General features: G+C 44.0%; 1 protein-coding gene and 1 long non-coding RNA gene across 3 annotated transcripts in view; one reads left to right on the top strand and one right to left on the bottom strand.

The window, feature by feature from the left end:
• The window catches only part of SEPTIN9 (septin 9), a 354,855-nt gene that overhangs the window by 161,205 nt on the left and 165,947 nt on the right, over positions 1–27,703 (top strand). The window lies entirely within an intron of this gene.
• Positions 22–26,800, bottom strand: LOC143769051 (uncharacterized). Its single transcript, XR_013214186.1, has 4 exons — positions 26,772–26,800; positions 25,965–26,060; positions 24,824–24,903; positions 22–417 (listed from the first exon to the last, which is right to left on the bottom strand). It is a non-coding gene; the product is annotated as an uncharacterized LOC143769051 (long non-coding RNA).

The following is a 27,703-nucleotide window of genomic DNA, read 5'->3' as shown; positions in this document are numbered from 1 at the left end:
GTTTTTTTTAAAAATGCTGCAGATCAAAACGCAAGTGTGAAACCAGCCTAAAAAAGCCATAGTGGCCAGTGTGAAAGCTGCAAGATTTTTTTTTTTCATTTTAATATCACTATTCAGAACACTAAGAACCCAACTAAGGCATCCTTCACATGTCCTGGTGATTCCTGCACAGGAAAAAACAGTACTGGTGAAATCCGTGGTCCGGGTCCCTGTGCCATCTGTATGTACGCACGTGACATCCGTGTTACATCTGTGTATCCGCTTGCTGTCCATAGTTCGTGTGTCACGTACCGGAGCCTGGGAAAGGCAGTACAGTTCGCGTGGATCCCATGTGCCTCTCATAATTGTCTCTTAATCTCCCTGTGATCAGCGCAATCAGGCGACTATGATGGGAGTTGTATTCAGCAGGTGTACATCCTGTGTAAAATAAAGAATTAAATTAAAAAAAAAAAACAGGGTGGGCTCCCGTGCAATATTCAGAACCAGCAGAGAGAAAGCCCAAGGCTGGCGGCTGATGTTAATAATCTGTGACATACCCCATAAGGTTCACAGGCTATTAATAACAGCTTACAGCTGTTTGCTTAGCTTTTCCTGTTGAGTTTATAGTGGACCCTAGAAAAAAATTAAGTAGGGTCCCCCTATAAATTTAAACCAGCAAAGACTAAACAGACAGCTGTGGGTTGATATTAATAGCCTGGGAAAGGGTCAGAGATATTGTCTTCCCCCAGGCTACCAACATCAGCCCTCAGCCACCCCAAAAATGGCACATCCATAAGATTTGCCAAATCTGTACGTCATTAGTGTGCACGTATGCGGCACACATTTTGTCTGTGCTGCACAAAAAAAGCTGAAATGTCTGCAGGTGTTTCACACTGACAAACAGTCCGTGTGCAAAACCTGACATGTGCACACCACCATTGAATACAATGGGTGTGCTATGTCTGTATTTGCTGTCCTTAAAATACGGAGCGCATGCGGACATAAAAAAATTATGTTTGAAGAACGCCTAAGGCTTCTTTCATACTTCAGTTGTTTGGCGTCAGTCTGCTCCGACATAGTGATGGATCGACGGATCCATCACAATTGTGGAGAAAACGGTTCTAACGGATCCGGTTTTTTGACGGATCCGTTACTTGGGGGTTGTCTGGGAAAAGTATCTACTTTTTGGAGCATGCGCAATCGAAAAAGTGGATTGGGGTGACGGATCCGCCAAATGACGGTCGCGACGGATCCGTCGCCCATAGGCGCCCATTCTATAGAATGGCGGACGTGACGGATCCGCCGCGAACCGCCATTTCGGCGCAGACAAAAACGTTATAATGTCCATCTATGTCTAGATGACGTCCGCCAAATCTTGACGGATCCGTCACATGGCGGATGGAATGGACGACCATCCGCCACAATCCGTCGCTAATGCAAGTCTATGGGAAAATAGCGGATCCGCAAAAAAAAATGGCGGATCCGCTATTTGATGAAAACGGCGGATTCAAACTGACGCCAAAAGACTGAAGTGTGAAAGAGGCCTAAGATATTCTCCCTAACAGATCATTTCCATAATAACTTTAAAACTCCCATACAAATTTGCCTCTAATGAAAACCCTATCTACCCAGAAAGGAAAGGGTTTAATGTCCACTGGTCTGTATCTGGTATTTAAAATCAGCCCCATTCAATCAATTGGGGGCTGGGTGCAATACCAGAAACACCCATGGGAACAAGGCCTTGGATGAATCCATACATCTAGGTTGGTAAGTACTTACAGACATTACTGCCTGGTGTTCAACTGCCATGGCAGCTGACACCTGTCACTCACTGCCAGGAGTGGTGCCCGCACCGCTCACAGTAGTTTAACCCTCCAACTGCTGTAATCCCACCAACTCGAAGAATAAAGGAATCCAATCACTTATACCGCAAGAGGAACAGCGTAAAAAATAAATAAAGCCAATTCTTAACCTGCTGTTAATTTGTTCATTCTGCCTCCCAAAGATTGCAGTAAGGCTTGGGTCACATTTATCCTGCACTCTGCGTTGAACGCTTACACCGGGGTTTCCTTGTAAATCTCTGAAATACGTTATTCAGATGGAACCTCAGGCAGAAGATTACCGATAATGAGGCAGATGGAGGCACCGTGGATGCCGTCTAGCATGAGATTCGGCAGTGTCTGTCTTTTTAGGCGTGCATAAAAGCGCTGTCTGCCACAGCTTTGTGCACCTCTAAAAAGGACACTGCTGAACAGAACACAGATGGAGTCCAGAGTAATTCTGCTGTTTCATATAGTGAATGGATCCCTCGGAGGTTTCATCTGAATCTCGTCACTCGGAGATTTAGATGGAAACCCCAATGTAAGCATAGAAAGCAGGATAAATGTGATCCCAAGCATTACGTAAAACATTCCCAATAAAAGCTTCAACTCAATCCACAAAAAGAGCCCCCCACTCAGGTCACTCATCTGTGAAAGAAAAAAAATAGGGGCTTTCATGTTACTGGTAGCAAAGTGGGAAATGTGGGAAAATGTATTTTTTTATTTTCAAGGCTCTACGTTATAAACTTCTGTGAAGTACCTGAAGTTTCAAGGTGCTCACCATACATCTAGAAGAGTTCTAGTTTCCAAAATTGCGACACTTGTGGGAGGTTTCCACTGTTTACATGGCATCCGCTTTCGATTCCAGCCAATTTTGCGCTTTAAATGTCAAGCGGTGCTCCTTCTCTTTTAAGCCCTGTCATGCACTCAAACAGTAGTTTTTCCCCACATATAGTGTATCAGCGTACTCAGGAGAAATGTCACAATAAATTTTGTGAACCATTTTGTCCTGTTACCGTTGTGAAACTTAACAAAAAAATGGGTTTAAATAAATTTTTTGTGAAAAAGTTAAATGTTCATTGTTTTCTTCCACATTCCATTAATTCCTGTCAGGCATCTGAAGGGTTAATAAACTTCTTGAATTTGGTGTTGAATGTGAATTGGCTATGTGATATTTTCTGTCATATAGACCCTTCAAAGTCACTTCAAATGTGACTTGGTCCCTAAGAAAAAATGGTTTTGTAAACTTTGTTGGAAAAATGAGAAATTGCTGGTCAATTTTTAACCCTTATAACTGCCTAACAAAAAAAATTGTTTCAAAAATTGTGCTGATGTATAGTAGACATGTTGAAAATCTTATTTATTAACTATTTTGTGTGACATAAGTCTCTGGTTTAAGGGCATAAAAATTAGAAGTTTGAAAACTGCAACATTTTCTACATTTTTGCCAAATTTCTGATTTTTTCACAATTAAACGCAATTCATATCATACAAATTTTACCACTACCACAAAGTATAATAAGTCTTGAAAAAACAATCTCAGAATCAGTGGGATCCATTGAAGCGTTTTTGAGTTATTACCGCATAATGGTCAAAATTGTAGAATTTGGCCTGGTCATGAAGATGAAAAGAGGCTTGGGGGTGAAGGGGTTAAAAAAAGGACATTTTTACCAATCCCAGACAACTCCTTTAGATGGGGTTCAGATGAGCATATGAAAAATTGTATGATTTACATCCAGAAAAATAAACAGACTATTTTCATCTGTATTGTCATTCGAATTGCAGCTGCATGTCATTCATATTATACTTCCATCCAACCAGGGTCCTGGAGTGTAATTGCTTTCTAAGATTAAAGGGATACATTGTGGTTTGTTGTTCCCTCTTACCAATGTTAAATTTGGTTCTGTATGGCTTTGTGCCCATGATTCGGAAGTAGCAGTGCTTTGGACACAGCATATTTCAGTGTGTTCACTGAACCATGCTGATTTACCGCATTTAATACATTTCTATTGGTCAAATTTCTGTTGCAGAGACCAACATCTCTGCAACTGAAATTGATATGCTGCGGTCCTGAAAGACGTGCCACATGTCAGTCTCCACGGGTGATCCGCAGGCGCACATACACGCATAGTGGACATGGGATTTCTAGAAATCCCATCCACTATGCTGTAACATCTGACCACTGCAGTTTTGACGCTGCATAAATATGCAGCGTCAAAACCGCAGCAATTCCTAATTGTGGGCACATACCCTCAGAATAGGAAATTAAGGTAGTAGGGCTAATGCTGTGTATATGCAGAAAAACAACTCTTGAAACTTTCCCATAATAGTACATGTAAAGCTTGTCCTATAGTACCATAAGACTTTCTTCTGCGTGCCTCCAGGCCAGCGGTTGGCAGGCCTCCACAGCTGTCATCAGCACAGTCTAATACATGTTTTTAATTAAAGAAATAATGGTCAGAGAGCAAGTTTGAATAACTTTTATCTCCATTTTATTTTTTTAAATGAAGGGGATACTTTCATCTAATTTGACCACAATTGAAAAGAATATGCCATAACATTATGACTGGTGGAAGTCCAACCTTGGGGATCCTTCTAAAGGGCTCATACTCCTCTGCGAGAAAAACAGAAGAGTGCAATCCGATAAAAAAATGTGATTGCACTCGGATCAATGTTAAACTATCCCTGCTCATCTTCGATTTTTTTCTCAGCTGAAATCATACTGAGAAAAAATATCGCAGTATGATGCGATTGTCCTCGAATCTCGGACTAGAATCGCCAATGCAAGTCAATGGGTGTGAGAAAAAAATTACACGGCACTCAGACCATGCGAGTGCCATCTGATTTTTGCACACCGTTTTCCTTTGAAAAGCTGGCAATTTATCTGCCGCGTACAGTAAAATCACAGCGTGACCTGACAAAATAGAATAGATAGAAGAATAGATACACTATATACGGTACATATGGATAGACAGAAAGATGTCAGTCACATATATAATTAGTACAGTGCTTGTGCATTTTACTGTACATGTATTTTTTTACTTACTAAAATATTTTCTGAAAAAAATCCACCAATGGGATCCACCAATATTTTATTAACCAGCAGAGGGAAAGTGAACAGCTGCGACAGATGTTTAAAGCCTGGGAAGGTGGTAATACCCATAGAGCTTCCCAGGCTATAAATATCAGTTCACATCTATATACTTAGCCTTTCCTGATTATTAAAATGGGGGACCCACCCCAAAAAATTATGTAGGATTCCCTTATCTATATAAATAATTGTCTAAGGGGTACTTCCGTCTTTCTGTCCTCAACTTCCGTCATGGAAATCCCGTGTCGCTGATTGGTCTCGGCAGCTGCCTGTCATGGCTGCCGTGACCAATCAGCCACGGGCACAGTCTGATTAGTCCCTCCCCTACTGTCAGTGCCCGGTGCCCGCTCCATACGCCCCTCCGGTCACCGCTCACACAGGGTTAATGGCAGCGGTAACGGGCTGCGGTGTAACGCACTCCGTTACCGCTGCTATTAACCCTGTGTGTCCCCAACTATTTACTATTGATGCTGCCTATGCTGCATCAGTAGTAAAAATATGTCATGTTAAAAATAATAATAAAAAAAAACCTGCTATACTCACCATCCGCCGCCTTTCCCGCTCCTCGCGACGCTTCGGTGACCACTCCATGCAAGCGGCAAGTTCCGGTGGCAAGGATGGTATGCGAGAAGGACCTGCCATGACGTCACGGTCATGTGACCGCGACGTCATCATAGGTCCTGCGCGCCTGCGCGAGAAGGACCTGCCATGACATCACGGTCATGTGACTGCAACGTCATCACAGGTCCTGCGCTCATACCAACCCTGGGACCGGAAGCTGCCGCGTGCACCGCACACAGGGCCAGGACTTCAACGGGCCTTTGGAAGGTGAGTATATGTTTATTTTTTATTTTAAGTCTGTATACTACGTGGCTCTGTGTTGTATACTCCGTCGCTGTGCAATATACTACGTGGCTGGGCAATATACTTTGTGGCCTGTGCTATATACTACGTGACTGGGCAATATACTACATGGCTGGGCAATATACTACGTGACTGGGCAATATACTACGTGGCTGGCCAATATACTACGTGACTGGGCAATATACTTCGTGGCTGGGCAATATACTACGTGACTGGGCAATATACTACGTGGCTGGGCAATATACTATGTGACTGGGCAATATACTACGTGGCTGGGCAATATACTATGTGGCTGGGCAATATACTACGTGGCAGGGCAATATACTACGTGACTGGGCAATATACTACGTGGCTGGGCAATATACTACGTCGCTGTACAATATACTACGTCGCTGTGCAATATACTACGTGGCTGGGCAATATACTACATGGCTGGGCAATATACTATGTGGCTGAGCAATATACTACGTGGCTGGGCAATATACTACGTGGACAGGCATATTCTAGAATACCCGATGCGTTAGAATCGGGCCACCATCTAGTATTTAATAACCAGCAAAGGCAGGGCAGACAGTTGTGGGATGATATTAATAGGCTAGGTAGGGGCCATGGATATTGGCCCCCTTATAAACTGAAAACATCAGCTCTCAGCCACTCCAGAAATGGCACATCCATAAGATGCACCAATTCTGGCACTTAGCTTTGCTATTCTCACTTGCCTTAGTGCAGTGACAAGGGGCTGATAGTTGGGGGGTTTATGTCACCTTTGTATTGTCAGGTGACATCAAGCCCAGAGGTTAGTAATTAAGAGGCATTTATAAGACGCCCCCATTACTAACACCATAGTGATATTGCATAAAAAAACACACCCAGAATAAAGTCCTTTAATTGAAACAATGACACAGACTCCTTTAATTAATCTAAATTAAACTATACTCACGTCATCACCTATTCCACTGAAGCCAATGTCTCCTGTGTCAGAATTAAAATAATCAACAACAATATTCCTCATCTGTCCACCGAGAAGATAATAATCCATTAGTCCCACGACGCTTCTAGCTCTTCTAAATCTAGATGGCATGATGTATTATTGCATGATGCGACTATACAGTCCGCCATCCAGCAGAGACAATGAGCTGTGCATGCTTGCTCAGTGCCTCGTGGTGAACTCCTTTCACCTCACTGACATCACCGCGAGCGTGAGAAAGTTCTTGCCCTTGAGGTGCCGACAGAAAGGTCCTTCACGTTCAGAGCCAATGAATTCAGTTCAACTCACTGACGTCAGTGCGAGCACCATGGGAAAAGATATAACGGCACTCGGGCTTATGTGACTGAGTTGAACTGCTCTATAACGTGGTGCCTGCAGATTGGACTGCAATTTCATGATGACAGCTTCGCTTTAAAGCTTAGGTTGACCACTGAATATAGATATAGTTGTAAAGTGTGTAAAGTTGACTGTAGAGTGAGGATTTCAGTTGATTCTTATAGCAGAGGGTGCAGCATGCTGACATTATACATGCAGGGTTGCAGGAACTATCACATCACCTGCCTTTGTCCTGCAAATCCAACAGAACACTACAGGTTGCTGCTGCTTATGGCAACCTTCCTTCTGTAAATGGCCTCCAAATTATATGCTGTCATGAAAGACTAACTAAACTGTCATTTTTTAAGTAATAATAATAATTTTGTCCTGCATAGAAAGTAAACTTTGCAAATCAATTTACTAGGGTATTTGTCTTCAATACAGTAAAAGCTGCAAGTGATGAGTGGTTTTGAAACCCTTTCTTTTCCCCAGTCAATTAGCCTGCCTTCAGATAAATGAATACTTAAGGCCCCGTCACACATAGCGAGATCGCTAGCGAGATCGCTGCTGAGTCACAAGTTTTGTGACGCAACAGCGACCTCAGTAGCGATCTCGCTATGTGTGACACGTACCAGCGATCAGGCCCCTGCTGCGAGATCGCTGGTCGTGTCGGAATGGCCTGGACCTTTTTTTGGTCGTTGAGGTCCCGCTGACATCGCTGAATCGGTGTGTGTGACACCGATCCAGCGATGTCTTCACTGGTAACCAGGGTAAACATCGGGTTACTAAGCGCAGGGCCGCGCTTAGTAACCCGATGTTTACCCTGGTTACCAGCGTAAATGTAAAAAAAAACAAACAGTACATACTCACCATCTGATGTCCGTCAGGTCCCTTGCCGTCTGCTTCCCACACTGACTGAGCGCCGCAAAGTGAAAGTGAAAGTACAGCACAGCGGTGACGTCACCGCTGCACTCTGCTCTCACTGTACGGCGGCAGTCAGTCAGAGCAGGAAGCAGACGGCAAGGGACCTGACGGACATCAGATGGTGAGTATGTACTGTTTGTTTTTTTTGGTAACCAGGGTAAACATCGGGTTACTAAGCGCGGCCCTGCACTTAGTAACCCGATGTTTACCCTGGTTACCCGGGTGCTGCAGGGGGACTTCGGCATCGTTGAAGACAGTTTCAACGATGCCGAAGTCGTTCCCCTGATCGTTGGTCGCTGGAGAGAGCTGTCTGTGTGACAGCTCCCCAGCGACCACACAGCGACTTACCAACGATCACGGCCAGGTCGTATCGCTGGTCGTGATCGTTGGTAAATCGCTATGTGTGACGGGGCCTTTACTCATTAGAAGTACAGATGTTGGCAGTGAAAGGGTTAGCTCAACACCTTACTAACTCTGGAGATAATCCTGTTTTAGGAGATTGTTTTGATAAGGGAACAGTCAGAGGCTGTATAACTCAGATGAGGATCACAACGCAATGCTTGGACTGGCTGGCGGCTCTCCTGACCCTAGTGTGACAGCTGCATAGAAACACATGCTATCAAGCTCAGGTCTGGAGAGCTGCCAGCCAGTCAGAGCATTACATTGAGATCCTCGGCCGAGTTATGACACTTCCCTAAGCACAACACTCCAAGGAGGACACAACAATCAGCCCTGTTTATTGGGTAAACCTTCAAAGAATGAGGAAATTCCTTCAACCCTTCATATGTCTTTCTTGTCGGTTTACTGTCATCAAATCTTGCCTTCACAGTTAAAGATGCGGAAAGGTACAGTAGCAGTCATACCCAAGCCCCAGTACGTGATGGAGCCAAATGGCTACACTGCCATATAAGTCACCAGTTTTACAAATGGCACATGGTAGAAAGAGGTGAGGTGGGGGAGCATTAGCCATTTTCATTGGGGCCAAGGAGCTTTAAGTTATTTCTCTGGTCAACAGAAAAATAGGCATTATAGGTTGGGATCGGTATTGTAGTAGATACATAGGAGCGGTATTGCATGTGATGTATTCACTGTGCACCAGTATGTCCATGGCAACAAGCAGTGATATGCAATGTGTGTAATTACCAGCAGGTGGGAGTGTTGTACTCATTCCTCCAGTTAGGATGAGGTCATTGCTGCAGTGGGTTTAGTACATTCAGGTCATTTGTAATAATTGTCTATTAGTGTCCAGTTTTCAGTCACCATAAATGAAGATCATTTTCTGCCACCTGATGTTACTGTTATCTTGGTTTTTTTGTTTAGTTCGTACATATGCATTGCAATATTTCTTTTGAGGATTCAGAAAGGCTTGATTCACATTTGTATATGTTTGTTTGTGTTCCACAGCATACATTCAATGTATGGTCCATTCAGGACACATGAAAAATAATAATCTACATGGACGAGAAAAATCATGTTATGACTTTATGTAAATGTATCCATTTTCATTGGTGGTAGATTATAGGTGCATAGTCTTGTCATTATAGATATAGGACATTGTATGTCATTTATGTAGTATATAGAGCTGCACAATCATAACCTACAGCGTCACCATTCTCATCCTCAGACCCTGTCTACAAAGATGTCCTTGAACAATGAGCATTACAGAGCATCTATATCAGCTCACATAATGTGAAGAAAAGATCTGTATTTTCCAGCTCGTCTGTTTGAGACATAAAGAGAGACGGAAATACCTTAGCCAGCAGCTGGTAATATCTTCAATATCTCCCTGAATGAAGACACAGCCGGCTTAAAATTACGTTACAATTTCTTAAAGTGGTACTAGCCCTCAATAAACAGTAGGGTGATCCATTAGAAACATAGTCCACCTCAAGAAGATGCAATAGAAACTCCTTCACTACTTATTTTTGCTAAAGGGGTTTTCTCAAGAGCATACCTCACCACTACCTTCCAGCATCCTTACTGCCAGGGGTGGCGTGCGCTCCTGAATATTGACAGTGTGGACCATAGCTGTTCAGCTGGTACAAACTTTCCTATGCTGCTAACAGAGGCAGCTTTGCCTCTGTAGCATGGCGTGAGAACAGAAATGCCGAGGCTGACGAGATCCAGCAATGTGGCCAGCTTCAGATTGATGCGTGTAGAGGACGCTTTGCCTCTGCAGCATGGCAGAAGCATAGGAAGGTTGAGGCTGATGAGATCCAGCAATGTGGCCAGCTTCAGATTGGTGCTTGCAGAGGACGCTTTGCCTCTGTAGCATGGCAGATGCACAGGAAGGCCGAGGCTGACGAGATCCAGCAATGTGGCCAGCTTCAGATTGGTGCTTGTAGAGGACGCTTTGCCTCTGTAGCATGGCAGATGCACAGGAAGGCCGAGGCTGACGAGATCCAGCAATGTGGCCAGCTTCAGATTGGTGCTTGTAGAGGACGCTTTGCCTCTGCAGCATGGCAGATGCACAGGAAGGCCGAGGCTGACGAGATCCAGCAATGTGGCCAGCTTCAGATTGGTGCTTGCAGAGGACGCTTTGCCTCTGCAGCATGGCAGATGCACAGGAAGGCCGAGGCTGACGAGATCCAGCAATGTGGCCAGCTTCAGATTGGTGCTTGTAGAGGACGCTTTGCCTCTGTAGCATGGCAGATGCACAGGAAGGCCGAGGCTGACGAGATCCAGCAATGTGGCCAGCTTCAGATTGGTGCTTGTAGAAGACGCTTTGCCTCTGCAGCATGGCAGATGCACAGGAAGGCCGAGGCTGACGAGATCCAGCAATGTGGCCAGCTTCAGATTGGTGCTTGCAGAGGACGCTTTGCCTCTGCAGCATGGCAGAAGCACAGAATAGCTGAGGCTGATGAGATCCAGCAATGTGGCCAGCTTCAGATTGGTGCTTGCAGTTGACCCTTTGCCTCTGCAGCCTGGTGTAAGCACAGAAATCCCGAGGCTGACGAGATCCAGCAATGTGGCCAGCTTCAGATTGGTGCTTGTAGAGGACGCTTTGCCTCTGTAGCATGGCAAAAGCATAGAAAGGCCGAGGCTGACGAGATCCAGCAATGTGGCCAGCTTCAGATTGATGCGTGTAGAGGACGCTTTGCCTCTGCAGCATGGCAGAAGCATAGGAAGGTTGAGGCTGATGAGATCCAGCAATGTGGCCAGCTTCAGATTGGTGCTTGCAGAGGACGCTTTGCCTCTGCAGCATGGCAGAAGCACAGAATGGCTGAGGCTGATGAGATCCAGCAATATGGCCAGCTTCAGATTGGTGCTTGCAGAGGACGCTTTGCCTCTGCAGCATGGCAGAAGCACAGAATGGCTGAGGCTGATGAGAGCCAGCAATGTGGCCAGCTTCAGATTGGTGCTTGTAGAGGACGCTTTGCCTCTGTAGCATGGCAAAAGCATAGAAAGGCCGAGGCTGACGAGATCCAGCAATGTGGCCAGCTTCAGATTGGTGCTTGTAGAGGACGCTTTGCCTCTGTAGCATGGCAAAAGCATAGAAAGGCCGAGGCTGACGAGATCCAGCAACGTGGCCAGCTTCAGATTGGTGCTTGTAGAGGACGCTTTGCCTCTGCAGCATGGCAGATGCACAGGAAGGCCGAGGCTGACGAGATCCAGCAATGTGGCCAGCTTCAGATTGGTGCTTGTAGAGGACGCTTTGCCTCTGTAGCATGGCAGATGCACAGGAAGGCCGAGGCTGACGAGATCCAGCAATGTGGCCAGCTTCAGATTGGTGCTTGTAGAGGACGCTTTGCCTCTGCAGCATGGCAGATGCACAGGAAGGCCGAGGCTGACGAGATCCAGCAATGTGGCCAGCTTCAGATTGGTGCTTGCAGAGGACGCTTTGCCTCTGCAGCATGGCAGAAGCACAGAATAGCTGAGGCTGATGAGATCCAGCAATGTGGCCAGCTTCAGATTGGTGCTTGCAGTTGACCCTTTGCCTCTGCAGCCTGGTGTAAGCACAGAAATCCCGAGGCTGACGAGATCCAGCAATGTGGCCAGCTTCAGATTGGTGCTTGTAGAGGACGCTTTGCCTCTGTAGCATGGCAAAAGCATAGAAAGGCCGAGGCTGACGAGATCCAGCAATGTGGCCAGCTTCAGATTGGTGCTTGTAGAGGACGCTTTGCCTCTGTAGCATGGCAGATGCACAGGAAGGCCGAGGCTGACGAGATCCAGCAATGTGGCCAGCTTCAGATTGGTGCTTGTAGAGGACGCTTTGCCTCTGTAGCATGGCAGATGCACAGGAAGGCCGAGGCTGACGAGATCCAGCAATGTGGCCAGCTTCAGATTGGTGCTTGGAGAGGACGCTTTGCCTCTGCAGCCTGGCGTAAGCACAGAAAGGCCGAGGCTGACGAGATCCAGCTATGTGGCCAGCTTCAGATTGGTGCTTGTAGAGGACGCTTTGCCTCTGTAGCATGGCAGAAGCATAGAAAGGCCGAGGCTGACGAGATCCAGCAATGTGGGCAGCTTCAGATTGGTGCTTGTAGAGGACCCTTTGCCTCTGTAGCATGGCAGATGCACAGGACGGCCGAGGCTGACGAGATCCAGCAATCTGTCCAGATTCAGATTGATGTTTGCAAAGGATGCATTGCCTCTGCAGCACTGCAGCATGGCAGAAGCACAGGAAGGCCGAGGCTGGTTAGATCCAACAATCTGGGCTACAGAGTGGTGCTAGCAGTATATGCTGCAACTGGCATCCGGCTTCTCTGAGACCAGGGTGGCCTGTAACATTGGCAATTAGCTATACACAGTAACATTAAAAATCCCTCTGTTCTTGAAAATAGAGCTGATTTTTAAGAAGAGTTATATTGCAAAATTGCTTGTTTTCGCAAGCACTGTACATTTTACCCATTGAAAAACATGAGATAATCCAGTTAATTTCTCAGAAACCTAAATCACTGTATCGGGAATTGGTATAAATGACCTTTTTTACTTTTTCAGATCGTATAGAGAAAAAGTCTATTCTTCACAACCTGATTCACACATGCTGAAAATGAAATTGTAACTTTCCCTCTCCTCTGTGTTATTCTATCGTTCTTTCTTCTAATGACTTCAATAAGGAAAAATGCAGCCTAAGGCCTCATTCAGATGTCCAATTTTCTCACGTACAAAAAAAACAGACTGATTATTTTGATCAAACTTTGATCAGAGCTTGTTAAGAGTGTGGTCCAAGTGTCATCAGTTTTTCTCGTATGTGGAGAAAAAAAAAGTTTCTCCAGCTTCTCTTCTTCTGACAGTCCGTGAAGATCGAACTGCACTTGGATGTCATTGGAGTGCAGTCTGATTTTTTTCACAAACCCATAGACTGGCATTGCTGATTTTGATCTGATGGTCGGATCAAAATTGGACACGTCTCTGTGATTTTCTGCTGACGCAAATAATCATGGACATGTGAATAGCCTCATATAATATCACTGTTATAGATATTTTCCATGAAAACAACATATAATACGCTTACGTGAAAATCGGACATCTAATTGAGGTCTAAAAGTAACATAAACTCATGTTTTCAAGCAGTATTACGAATAGAACATGACACATAGAACTACAATGGAAGCCCCTGTCAGTATATAGTCTGTAGTAGCTGATTGACGCATCATATTACAAGCGCCCGACCTAGGCTTACCGAGAAAGTATTTCCATAATTGTAGACCCCAGGTCAGTGATTAATTCATGGGAAAGGCATTGAGATATTATACTAGTATTGTAAGTTGCAGATAGTATAAGGGGGTCCATTAATATACCGTAATTTGAACTGAGGCCCAGAATGTTCACGCTATACTGCTTTCACACATGCCTTCAAAAAATTGGTCCTATGCTACCTATATTCCATCAGAATAAATCCCCTGATCTACATCCTTCCAAAGATCCTAATTAGTGATGAGCGAATATACTTGGTACTCGAGATTTCTCGAGCACGCTCGAGTGTCCTTCCAGTATTGGTAAGTAGTCGGAGATTTAGTTTTCAGTGTCACAGCTGAATGATTTACATCTGTTAGCCAGCATAACTACTTATGAGGGTTGCCTGGTTGCTAGGGAATCCCCACATGTAATCAAGCTGGCTAACAGATGTAAATCATTCAGCTGCGATGCTGAAAACTAAATCTCCGACTACTTACCAATACTGGAAGGACACTCGAGCATGCTCGGGAAATCTCGAGTACCGAGTATATTCGCTCATCACTAATTAGGATCTTTGTGGGGATTCCCTAGCAACCAGGCAACCCCCACATGTACTTAGCCTGGCTAATAGCTGTAAATCATTCAGCTGCGGTGATGAAAACTAAATCTCTGAGTACTTACCAATACTGGAAGGACACTCGAGCGTGCTCGGGAAATCTCGAGTACTGAGTATATTCGCTCATCACTAATCCTAATCACTGTAAGATACAATATTGTTACGCTCCAGGAAGACATCCAAGCCTCTCTTGAACCCCTCGACTGAGTTCGCCATCACCACCTCCTCAGGCAAGGAATTCCAGATTCTCACTGCCCTAACAGTAAAGAATCCTCTTCTATGTTGGTGGAAAAACCTTCTCTCCTCCAGACGCAGAGAATGCCCCCTTGTGCCCGTCACCTTCCTTGGTATAAACAGATCCTCAGCGAGATATTTGTACTGTCCCCTTATATACTTATACATGGTTATTAGATCGCCCATCAGTCGTCTTTTTTTTAGACTAATAGACTAAATAATCCTAATTTTGCTAATCTCTCTGGGTATTGTAGTTCCCCCATCCCCTTTATTAATTTTGTTGCCCTCCTTTGTACTTGCTCTAGTTCCATTATATCCTTTCTGAGCACCGGTGCCCAAAACTGGACACAGTACTCTATGTGCGGTCTAACCAGGGATTTGTACAGAGGCAGTATAATGCTCTCATCATGTGTATCCAGACCTCTTTTAATGCACCCCACAATCCTGTTTGACTTGACTGCCTGGCACTGGCTGCTCCAGGTAAGTTTATCATTAACTAGGATCCCCAAGTCCTTCTCCCTGTCAGATTTACCCAGTGGTTTCTTGTTTCAGTGTGTAATGGTGATATTGATTCCTTCTTCCCATGTGTATAACCTTATATTTATCATTTGCCACCTTTCGGCCCAAGTTTCCAACTTATCCAGATCCATCTGTAGCAGAATACTATCTTCTCTTGTATTGACTGCTTTACATAGTTTTGTATCATGTGCAAATATCGATATTTTACTGTGTAAACCTTCTACCAGATCATTAATGAATATGTTGAAGAGAATAGGTCCCAACACTGACGTCTGCGGTACCCCACTGGTCATAGCGACCCAATTAGAGAATATACCGTTTATAACCACCCTCTGCTTTCTATCACTAAGCCAGTTACTAACCCATTTACACACATTTTCCCCCAGACCCAGCATTCTCATTTTGTGTACCAACCTCTTGTGTGGCACGGTATCAAACGCCAATGGCTTACCTTGATCCAGTCTATAACTTACCTCTTCATAAAAACTGATTAGATTGGTTTGACAGGAGCGATTCCTCATAAACCCATAAACAACAATGATGAGCAGGTCTCCAGATGGTGGCTTTTGTGAGTAGCCCACCTAGAAGAGCAGATCTGAATACGCATATACTGGCCTTGGGATTGGAGAGATAAGTGCTAAACTGGAGATAAGATGATACTGTGAGATAGAAGAGGTGATTGAAGCTCGATATGCTGGCATTGTGGGAGTACTTGTGAAATGTGAAAATACCCAATGGAGGTAAGTAAGGTGTTATTTCTGTGGGGACCTTCTGCTGTCACACCGATCATGTGAGCTCTCTGTGTCACTACTGTGAAGGACACAAGAGGAGCTGAAATTCACTATGCGGGGAAGGGCTCTGGATGTGGCTCGCGACCCTTTCTCAGACCTGAATGTGGCTCTCAAGGTAATAAAGGTTGAGGAACACTGCTCTAGTGTATTATAGGGGTCTTCTGGGCTTACTATATTGATGACCTGGATAGGTCATCAATATCAGATTCCCAGCACCACCATTGAATTGTTGTTCTCAGCTCTGGATGTAAACAGTGAGCTAAACTGAAGAGTTCAGCTCCATTCACTGTAAAGTGCTCATGGATGTGAATAGTAGCTGAGCCGCAGTATAAGAGACAGCCATTACACAGTGAATGGGCTCTTTGGCTATATCACTATTCATATCCTGCCACCCTGGGAGCTGAAAGCAGCTAATCAATGGGGATGCCAGACGGATATTGGTGACCTATACTAGAATAGTACATTAAAGGGGTTGTCCAATCTTTTAATTCACTTGATAGCAAATATGTGATTTGTGTACTGTCACATGCCAACTAGCCGAGCTCGGCCTTGCTCAATAACAGTGAATTGAACGAGGCCAAGCACATCTAGTCGGAAAGTGGCCAGGAGTATGTAAATCGCCTACCGCTCTCCCCGGCAGTACTGAAGAATCCTGACAGCTAGCGTAGTAACGAATCAGAACTCTGCAGTCTCATAGAGTAACTGCAGACTTTCATCAGAAGACTGGACAACCATTTTACTATCTTAAGCGTGCACATTTCTTTAATTAGCAGATTTACTTCTAGTTCTGTGCCAGTACTTCCCAAAGAAGCTAAATATTTTCTAAATAAAAAATGTCCCCTTTCACTTTTGTTCCTAATTCTCAGAAAAATATAGAATTAGTAGCATTACTAATATTACTGGCATTCTTTACAATCCTTGGTCTGTCTGGTTTGCATGTGTTGTTTTTAGCATTCAGATATGTTAAAGGGGTTGACCCACAATATGGTACCACATGGTGTTTAAGTGTAATGCAATGTAATGCAATGTGCAGGGTAATATAACAAGCTATGTGCTGGTGGTCCCACATGCTCAGTCATTCTCCCCACAACCTTGTGTCTGCATAGTGATCCTCTTTTCACTGCAAAACAGCCATTAGAAATAGCTTTCTGCCCTGCTTAATAGGGAAGGAGCAGAGCATGTGCAACTTACATGTAGTGAAGTTGAGGAGGTTCCTTTAAGTATAAATGGAATACATTGTCAGCTGCAAGAGGGGGAAGGAGACTAAGGCTACTTTCACACTAGCGTCGGGCTCGGCCCGTCGCGGTGCGTTGGGCCGAGGTTCCCGACGCTAGCATTGTCTCCGCCGCACAACGGGGGCAGCGGATGCATTTTTCCAGCGCATCCGCTGCCCCATTGTGAGGTGCGGGGAAGTGCGGGGAGGTGGGGGCAGAGTTCCGGCCGCGCATGCGCGGTCGGAAAAAGCGGACCGTCGGGAGCAAAAAATGTTACATGTAACGTTTTTTGCTCCTGACGGTCCGCCACAGCACGGCGCAACCGTCGCACGACGGTTGCGACGTGTGTCATTGCGTCGCAAATGCGTCGCTAATGTTAGTCAATGCAGAAAAAACGCATCCTGCAAGCACTTTTGCAGGATGCGTTTTTTCGGCAAAACGACGCATTGCGACGTAATGCAGTTAACGCCAGTGTGAAAGTAGCCTAACTCTGTGTAAAGCATACTCCAGCAGCAACAGGGGGGACATAGTAAAGCAAATAATATAAAATGTAAATTATCCTCAATCAACTTGTTTCAGCCTTTCAAAAGCGCCTTTTTGGATGAAAATATTTCAAAGGATTTTCTCTTTGAAGATATAGAAAAAAAATACTATTGAGTCTAAAAGTATTCAGGCCCACATACACTTTATACACATGGCTGCCGACTCCACCATACACAGGAACGCTCAGCCGAGCAATTTTATTCTTTGTGAGAGAAGTTTATTTTTGCACATCAACTGTTAAGCATACACATTATCGGAGGGTTTTATCTAATATGTATCTGGACCTGTAGCATACCCTAATGGCTGTCGATAGTTAGAATTATATATATAACTCTATGTCTATACAGGATTTGGAACTCTATTTAATAAGAAAATGGAGCTCCCATTTATATAAAAAAAATTAACAAATTGAAGTATAGGTCTCATGGTGATAAAGGCGCTCTCCAAACAAATTCTTGAGCAGTTTGCAAAGGTAAATCAATTAAATTTAAGATATACTTTTCTTTATATCAACCAAATTCTGAGATTGGTCAGAACTTCTCCCCATGCCTGTATGTCGGTGATATAATGAAGGAGTTGTCTCATTCAGTTTTTTAACAAAACCAGCCCCCTTCTCTGTCCCAGTATCAGCCACAACTAAGACATAGCCGGGTTTAGTTAATGAACTGAGCCAGACAGCCTTGTTATCTCCTTTTTGTTATTTTATAACTTGGCAAGCTGTGGGTGCAAAGATCATAGGAGCCGGACAACGTTGTCAATTCCCAAATGTTATGGCCTGTGAGGAATGATAATAAAATGTGTTTTGTATAGCTACAGAATAGAATCATTTTATCTGGTGGACCCAAGATACACTAGTCCATCACTATCGAAGATAGATCTTTATCACAAATTAGATGTTAGAAGTGTATAGAAAATGACAAAATCAAACTGATCCTCTTTATTGCATTTTTCACATAAGTTCCCATTATTCTCTATGGGGTGGTTCACGTTTGTCTTTTTGCAGATCAATGTTTTTGTTAAGGTTTTAAGATCAAACTCTCCCAGTTAAATAAATGGGTCCATGGAAAAGCAGAAAGCACTTGGATGTCCTCCAGGTATCATCCGAGAGATGTCCAATTTTTACTGTTTCATTGGTAGGAATAGTTTGGAAACTTTTTTCTTTGCATACAATAAAAATGGATGACACACTGATGGTGAAAAACAACACACTGACTAAAATATCAGACATTTCTATACTTTGTATCTATGCACGGAGACGGTGGAGTCCCGAGTCACTAATCACCCAACATCTGAAGCTTGGTATCTAATGGTGCTTTTGAAAGCTTTACAGTCTGATTGGTGGGTATACAGGATCTCCCATTGATTGACATGTGGTCACATGTGCAGTTATGTCTCAAAATAAACACCAAGGCCGACTTGTTCTGGGCACTGGTACTGGTTGCATTTCTTAGACTGCAACTAATGTGACCATTCTGGCATAACTGATTTGTATACCCCATAAAGATGTTTTATACGAACATGGAGCTATGGAACATGCCAGATTAATCAGACTATTATGCCCATGAAGGGTGGCGAGGCAGGGCCCACTGGCTGGGGGTATGTATAACTCACACATACCCTCCGGTCCCTGGTCTGAAACAGGCAAATCAGGCTGGGGGGGATACTTAAGTATGCAGTCACACAGAGTAACTGCAGACTTATCAGTTTGGACTGGACAACCCATTTAAGGCTGCGTTCATCGGAGTGGTCATGCTGTGTTCTGCTGCAGTCTTTCCACTGCTTCCTTGCATAATTACGGTGCATAATTACATTCCTTCCATAATTCCCGCAAGGCTATTACAATCACGGATTACGGTTTTGTAGGTGCAACACCTGTTTCCCTGTAAGATTAAGTGATCATGCACGAATATAGTGAGAGGACTTCAGCTCTACCGGGCTGACCGTTGCATGTGAACCCAGTGTTGTCCAGGACTAAGATGTTGATGACTCAATTTTAAGTTCCACCACACTGATTAGACTGAAATCAGCTAAACTTGTCGATGTTGGTCGGATTTACTAACAGTCTCATGTGTCTGGTAACCTCCCAACTCTCCCTGACAGATGTTGTCGGGAAAGAGAAGGATCCGGCTTGTTAGATTACAGATCTATTTGTTCTTTGGCAGATATGTGGCTGCTATAGCGCTGAGCGCTCCTGAGGAGTCTGGGGAGATAGAAGTTGGCCGACTACTATCTAATGTGAGTGGAGGACCTAAGATAGGCCATCAGTATCAGATCAGTGAGGGTCTGAAACACAGCAAACCCACTGCTCTGATGATTTCTCAGGCTCACAGATGTTCACAGTGCATAGACCTGTGGTGTTCCACATCATTATTATGGTTAATGTTTTCCATCAGTGACTGTAAGCTAAAATCAGGAGGGGAACCTGCAGAGAGAAAAAACGTAATGGAAAGATTGATGCCTGTTCTGTGTTTTAGAAACACTCCAGGTTTTGGTTTAAAAATACTGATTAAATACTGATCAAAAATATTGACATCTGAATCAAAATGTACATTGTGACCTTCTATTGGCAGCTACTCAAAGTATCAGCTGAGGGTGACGGGTGTCAGACTCCCACTGATACTAATCTAAAATCCTAAAAGTCCTGAGAATAGGCAATCAAAAGGTCTGAACAAACCATTTCTGTTTGACATAACTATTAGTGATGAGCGAACGTGCTCGGGTAAGGTGTTATCCGAGCATACTCGGGTGCTAACCGATTGAATTTGGCATGCTCGAATAATATGTTCGAGTCCCCGCGGTTGCATGCCTTGTGGCTGTTCAACAGCCGCAACACATGTGGAGATTACCTAACAAAGAGGCAATTCTTGAATGTGTTACGGCTGTCGAACAACCGCGAGACATGCAGATGCGAAGACTCAAACATATTTTTCGAGCACACCGAAGACACTCGGTTAGCACACGTGCGTGCTCAGATAACGCCTTATCTCAGCATGTTCACTCATCACTAATAACTATGAATATGTCATTATGCAAAAACAGCTTGTTATGCTGCTTCATAGTTATCATAAAAAACATAATTTAGGTAATATAATCTTTTCTAATATAGTGAGTATCTAGGAAGAGGACAAGATTTCCCATTCAGCTGATAGCATGAAGCCTGGGAAGTGGATCCGGAAGAAGAGATTATAATCACTGTTATCAGTGTTTCCTCTATATTCTCCTCTTTTCTGCATCCGCTCCTGGTTGTGGCTAAAGAATGACATCAAAAACTGCATGTCTGAAACTACAGGGTGGGATCCAAAATGGCTGACTTTAAAATGGCCATTATGGTCACCACCCATCTTGAAAAGTTTTCCCCCTCCCATAAACTAATGTGCCACAAACAGGAAGTTGATATCACCAACCATTCCCATTTTATTTAGGTGTATCCATATAAATGGATGTTTGACAGTTCAAGAGGGAGACCACCAGTTCAAAATAAACTTTTTAGTGAACACTATCTTGGGGAGAGTTATATACCATAGATAGCAGGTACATATCTTCTCAAACATTTTCCTGATTATACTTAACATGTTCTTCACACAAATTCAAACCCTTTCTCTTCATTCTCTTTACTTGTTATCTGTAAGCTCTCCGTACGATGTAAGCTCTATGGTTTATGAAACAAGCTTTCTGATCTACAATCATATTTCCTGACTTAAACTGTCACAGCATAAAACCAATAACCACAAGGTGAATAATATGTATATGAGAAAATAAAAATGACCACTATGTCTGCAAATGGATAGATATCTGCAGCCTTCAAAACAATGTAAAATCCACCAAGAAACTTCATGTTATTGTTACAAAAGCATGATTGAGTCATTTTGTACCTCACATAGATTTCAGAACTGTATATTAACATCAGGTTATATGCAAATCTCTCAACATAAGCCAAATATTTTCTTTAGCGGAGGGATGGATAGCCCAATTAGAATTCTTGCTAGGGAGGCCCATGATTTTTACGTATGCCCATTCTCAGATTAATCAATTCAGGACCCCAATTAGAATAAAAAATGGATACTCAACCAATGCAGCAGTGCTGTTCGAGAGATGTTGGCACTGCTGTTCCTGGAAAGAGAGGTAACTTGTCGTGTCACTATGTTAGACTAAAGATCAGATCAATTGTCCTTCTGGCATATGCCTGGCGTTTTTGTGTTGCATGCCTTATTTCAGATATATTGAAAAACATGGAACTGTAGATGACCATTATACTGTGTGGGGGACTGAAAGGACTGTGGGGGCCATTATACTGTGTGGAGGACTGGGTAGGCCCATTATACTGTGTGTAGGCCATTATGTCTTGTGGATGGCTGTGTGAGGCCTATTATACTATTTGAGGGGGGCATTTTACTGTGTAGGGCCATTCTTCTGTGTGGATGGCTATGTGGTGGCCATTATACTGTGTAATGGGCTGTTTGGCGGCCATTATACCATGTGAAGGGCTGTGTGGGGACCATTATACTGTTTAAGGGGTCATTATACTGTTTTGGAGCCATTATACTGTGCGGAGCGCTATGTGGGGGCTATTACACTGTATGGAGGGCTGTGTGGTGGTCATTTTACTGTGTAGAGTGCTGTGGGGGTCTCATACTGTGTGGAGGGCTGTAGGGGCCATCAAACTGTGTTGTGGGACTGTGGGGGCTATCATACTGTATTGAGGTCACTTGGGCCTCAATGTATGTGGAGGAACTATGGGGACAGAACTGTATTGGAGGTTCTGTGGGACATCATATTCTGCATGTAAGGGATAATGTGGAGGAATTCACTGTGGCAGTATCATACTGCGTTTGGGGGTCATTTTTGTTGGCATCATACTTTATGGAGGTGTAAGGGGGTGTGCAGGTGGCTGGTTTGAGCCCTGCATTCCTGTGCACGCCTACCTAATGAAACTGGGTATGTTTTGTGTTTGCTGTGTGCCCTGTGTAGTGTATGATAGTTGACACTGTTTAATATGATAATGGCTGACACTGTTCTGATATCTGCGTGTTAGGGACAGGAATAGGGACAGTCAGTGGCAGTGGTAGGTCAGCATTAGTAAGGGTTATGGCAGTGTAGTTGTGGGTTAGTGTTAAGGGGGGCACTGTAGAGGAGATTAGATTGTGTTGAGAACTGGTTTCAGTCAGAGTTGTGACAGTTGAGAAAGGGGGCGGAGCCAGTGTAGTGGCAGGGAGAGTGCTTTTCTGAGGTAATTTTCAGGTAGTGGGAGGAGCTAAAGCTGTGTGAGGAGAATTGTTCTAGGAGTCGTGACAGAAAGCTGAACAGAGCAACAGTGTAGAGTTAAGGCCGGTTTCACATTTGCGGTTGTGTCCGCAGCGTTTCTTCCGCAATTATCCTCATGCGTTGTGTTTTCCTATATTTAACATTAGGGACGCAAGAGGTTGCATTTTGCCGCGTTTGACGACGCATGCATCGTTTCGTCGTCTGCGGTTTGGCGCGGTAAACGCAACATGTAATAATTTTAGAGGCGTCAATTTGCCGCCTAGAAACGTATGCGGTTGTTGGCGCAAGGAATGCGGCAAAAAAATGCATTACTATCTATGGGAACGCATGCGTACACATGTCTTTGCGTACGCATGCGTTTGATGCGCTTGCGTACTTCGGACTGCGCATGCCCATTAAAGACACAACCTCCTGGAAATATCAAACGCATGCGCATAAAAACCGCAAACACATGTAAAAACGCATGCAAATGCTGCGGTTTTTTTACCATCATGCGTAAGCTGATGCGGATAAAAAACGCTGCGTTATCAGACGTTTGCATGCGTTTGCGGATGATACGCTGCGGATTCTAACGCAAATGTGAAAGTAGCCTAAGAGAGCGAGGCAGCCTGGAAGAATCAGTGGCTAGTCTGTGGGTTACCTCCCGTGACGTCCGGGACACGGTCCGAACAGGAATTGCGGAGGCAACCTGAATTTTCACCCAAGATGGGGAAAGTGGACGGGAAGCACTCAGTATCAGCTAGCTGGATGGTTCAGGAAGCTGCGGGCCTGGGAGCCATGGTGCAGGAAGAAAAGCTGAGGGAGCAGACCAGGGAAAACGCAGGAGATGGATTACTCATGTATTGGGAAAATGGATGGACTGTAACTGTTATGAAGATGCACGAGAAGTTTTATTGAAAATGACCCACAGGTGGGTGAAATACGTGACACACACAGCACGTCACAAAATGGACATTTCTGTAGCGGAGCATCGGGGTGTGATTAGGAAGGAGCAGCAATCCCTCGGTACGGCTACCACCCTGGCCCACGTTACAGAGGCCATGAAGGTGGTAACATAGTGGGTCAGAATACCAAGCACCTTCAATAAGAGAAAAATGACTTTTCAAGTGCTGCAATACATGTCCCTATGTCTGTTTGGAAAAGGTGGGAGATACACCTTTCTGTGACTATGCCTTTGCTCTGTGATCCCACCTTCTTCAACTAACATTTTTTTGGATAGGGTGCCAAATGAGGATTTGTGCTATTTGCCCCATAATTACAATGTACACCCCTACATCTTACAATTCAAGACCCCAATTAGAATATAAACAGTGCATACTCACCTCCTGCAATGCTGCTGTTCTTGGAAAGTGAGATGACTAGTCTCATGTGCGGCTGCATCAAATACAGTAACTGGACACTTTTTAGTATGCTGCTCATCAATGTCCTGTGAGTGCGGACAGCCGCTCTTACAAACTAGTAAAGCCTGAAGCTGATTAGCATTGGCTGCAGCATGTGACACAAGTCACGTCATTCTCCAGCAATAGCAGAGTGGACATCGCTGGAAAAATGCCACTGTAGGAGGTAAGTATGCATTGTTTTTATTTTAATTGGGGGCCTGAATTGATTAATCAGTTGTACAATAATGACAACCTCTTTAAAGGGGTTCTCTCATTAACAAAATAATTTTATTTACTAGATCTTGGAATAAAAATAGCTTCCACGATTGGATGTAATTAAAACAAATGTTCCCATGCTGAGATAATCTTATAAATGTAGTTGGCGGATGCTTTAGTCCAGGTCTTGGAGGCAGAGGCGTAGCTAGGGGTTCAGCTCAAGGGGGGCGAAAAATCTGAGTGGGCCCCTAACCAATAGCCCTGATTGCAACTGAGGTGGCGCACTCTATTTGTGGGTATAGGAGAACCTCAGCACATAACAGTGCTGTAACTGAAAAAAATCTCTACACAAAAAACAATACTGATAATACCGTCATATGATGATCTCATAATTGCAGATACCAGTGTTGCAGAATATACAAGAGTTTACAATACAGACAATAACTTACAGGTGACGTTCTTTTTGATAATCGTTCACTTTTACACCTTACTCAGACCGACATGCCAACTTATTCCAGCCAGGACTCCTCTGCAGAGATTACAACAAAGACACATTTGACTTCTCACACATTTCCAGCCCAGTACCCATCTATCTCCAACCTGCACAAAGTACTCAACCCAATACTGAGCCACTTCTGTCACATGTGTCCCTACTATTGCACCTGCTGTGTGATACAAAAGCAATGCTCCTCATACTGTCTCACATAATAATGCCACCATTGGGACCTTTACATAGTAGAATGTCTCTTTTGTCCCCCCACAGTAGCTCCCACACTGTATGTAAACCCCAGTTTGACAGACCCCACAGTAACACCCACACTGTATATAGGCCCCCATACCGTATGATGGCCCCCACAGTAGCCTTTAAACTGTACTGTATAATGGCTTCCGCATTAGCTCCCATGCTGTATAATGGCCTCCGAATTAGCCCTAACACTGTATGATTGCTCCCAAAAATAGCTATCATGCTGTATACTGGCCCCACATTAGCTCCCATACTGTATAATGACCCCTGCATTAGCTCTCATGCTGTATACTGGCTCCCGCATTAGCTCATCCGCTGTATAATGACCCCCGAATTAGCTCTAACACTGTATAATGGCCCCCACTGTAGCTCCCATGCCTTTGATTCTGGTCTCTGTCGGTCCCTGTTTGTGGACTACATCTTGCACAGTGCTGATATATATAACAAAGGGCTAAATAGAAGAAAACAGAAACAGCCAGTGGGTGTATATAGAGGCCAGCGTATGTGAATAGCTCCCTTAATTTACCCAGGTAACCCTAAAAGAAATACTATTGTCTGGGCAAGACCCCAAAGAGGGGACCAGAAAGAAAGAGGGAATTAGAAGAGAGGGAGGTAAAATATTACTCATGTAAAGAAGAAAGTGCACTCCCAGGTAGGTCTTCTCTTTTATTCCCTTTTCTGCATTTGGGGGGTCTAGTTGGCCAGACTGAGTATATGTTCAGGGGTCTATATGTCATCATCTATACGCACCTACTGGCTGTTTGTATTTTCTTCTATTTGGCTCTTTATCATATATATTCATCCTCAACTTTGTGGGGATTATTTTTTTTAATAAAAAGTTATACCGTATATTTGGGTTTTCATGCTTGCCACCCTGGATTTACAATATGATATTATAGGACCCTCTCCCCGGCTACAGGACCAAGTCACAGAGTGTGTATCTGGAGAGAGAGAGAGAGAGGGAGATTTGAAAGCAGCACTAGCAAACAGTGGGTAATACGCAGCTGCCAAACCCAAACATTCCAGGCATTTACCGATCTTCAATGTAGCAGCAAAAAAAATGAAAAAACAGAATTTTGGTTCTCCTGGATAAAGGTTCTCAGTAGAACCGACATGTGGCTGAGCCCCAATGGGCTACTAAAACACTATTTTTTAATTTTGTCAATGGTGCACTGCCTTATATTTTTGCTACTATATATTTTTACATATGTATATATATATATATATATATATATATATATATATATATATGTGTATATATATATATATATATATATATATATATATATATGCACATACAGCAGTATATATATATATATACAGGGAAAGACACATTCTTGTTTGTGCTGTCCTGCAGCTGGGGTGACTTCTATCAGGGCAGTGCATGATAGTTACTATTTATGTCAGTGGCTCTATCTGAGGCATAATGAGATTTATGGCAGCTGATTTGCATTGGCAGAGACACCTTTTGATATGTTTAAATGTTCAAGTAGACTAGCGCCATAAAATCTACTGTGCCTCAGATACAAGACCACAAATACAAGAAAATATACAATCCAGGACTTGTAAGGAGGGGAGCAGCGTCCTGCCCCCTCCTCACTACACAGACACAACCCCCCCTGCACGAAGCAGCCCAAGTTCTAAATACTCACAGCACCACCTTGTCTTTGCTCCTCTCCGGCGGAAAGAAGAAGCCTCAAGCAAGTGCTGCGTGGTGACGTCTCTCGTGCAGTGAAGTCTCTCCTGCAGACACACAGGGTGCAATGGGGGCGTGTGCTATAGAACGGACAGTGATAGTGCAGGGAGATTATGTCTCCCCACACTACAGTGGAGAGAACTACATCGGCGTGCTGCGTACACCTGCATAGTTAACAGTGGCAGTAACTCTGAGTGGGCCCCCTCAGAGCAAGGGGCCCGGGGCGACCGCACCCTCTGCCCCCCTGGTAGCTACGCTACTGCTTGGAGGAGATCCCTCAGGAGACCATCTGCCACCTCATCAGGAGCAAGCCCAGGCATTGTAGGGAGATCATACAGGCACATGGAGGCCACACACACTACTGATCATCATTTCCTTGTCTTGAGGCATTTCCACTGAAGTTGGATCAGCCTGTAACTTCATTTTTCACTTTGATTTTGTGCATCATACCAACTGCAGACCTCCGTGGGATATAAGTTGTGATTTATGTTGATCATTTTCAGGTTTTATTGTTCTCAACACATTCCACTATGTAATGAACAAAGATCTACAACTGGAATATTTCATTCAGTGATATCTAGGATGTGGGATTTTAGTGTTCCCTTTATTTTTTGAGCAATATATATATATATATATATATATATATATATATATATATATATATAGCCACACACATACATGTATATACTACATTACATAGTCTCCTTAATTATGTATATTGCCGTCCCTTACATTTTGGATTTTATAGAGCCCTATTTTTTATTACATACCGTCCTGTCTTGCTAGCTGTATAATGCAATGATGGCTAATGGAGCATGGGAAAGCTAATGGAGGAGCTGATGGACTGGTTGTCTGGTCATCAGCTCCTCCATCAGTAGTCATTTTACA

This window comes from Ranitomeya variabilis, chromosome 4 (assembly GCF_051348905.1).
Source record: "Ranitomeya variabilis isolate aRanVar5 chromosome 4, aRanVar5.hap1, whole genome shotgun sequence".
NCBI lineage: Eukaryota > Metazoa > Chordata > Amphibia > Anura > Dendrobatidae > Ranitomeya > Ranitomeya variabilis.
The sequence above is the reverse complement of the archived record's forward strand: the minus strand, read 5'-3'. Positions and strand labels throughout refer to the sequence as shown.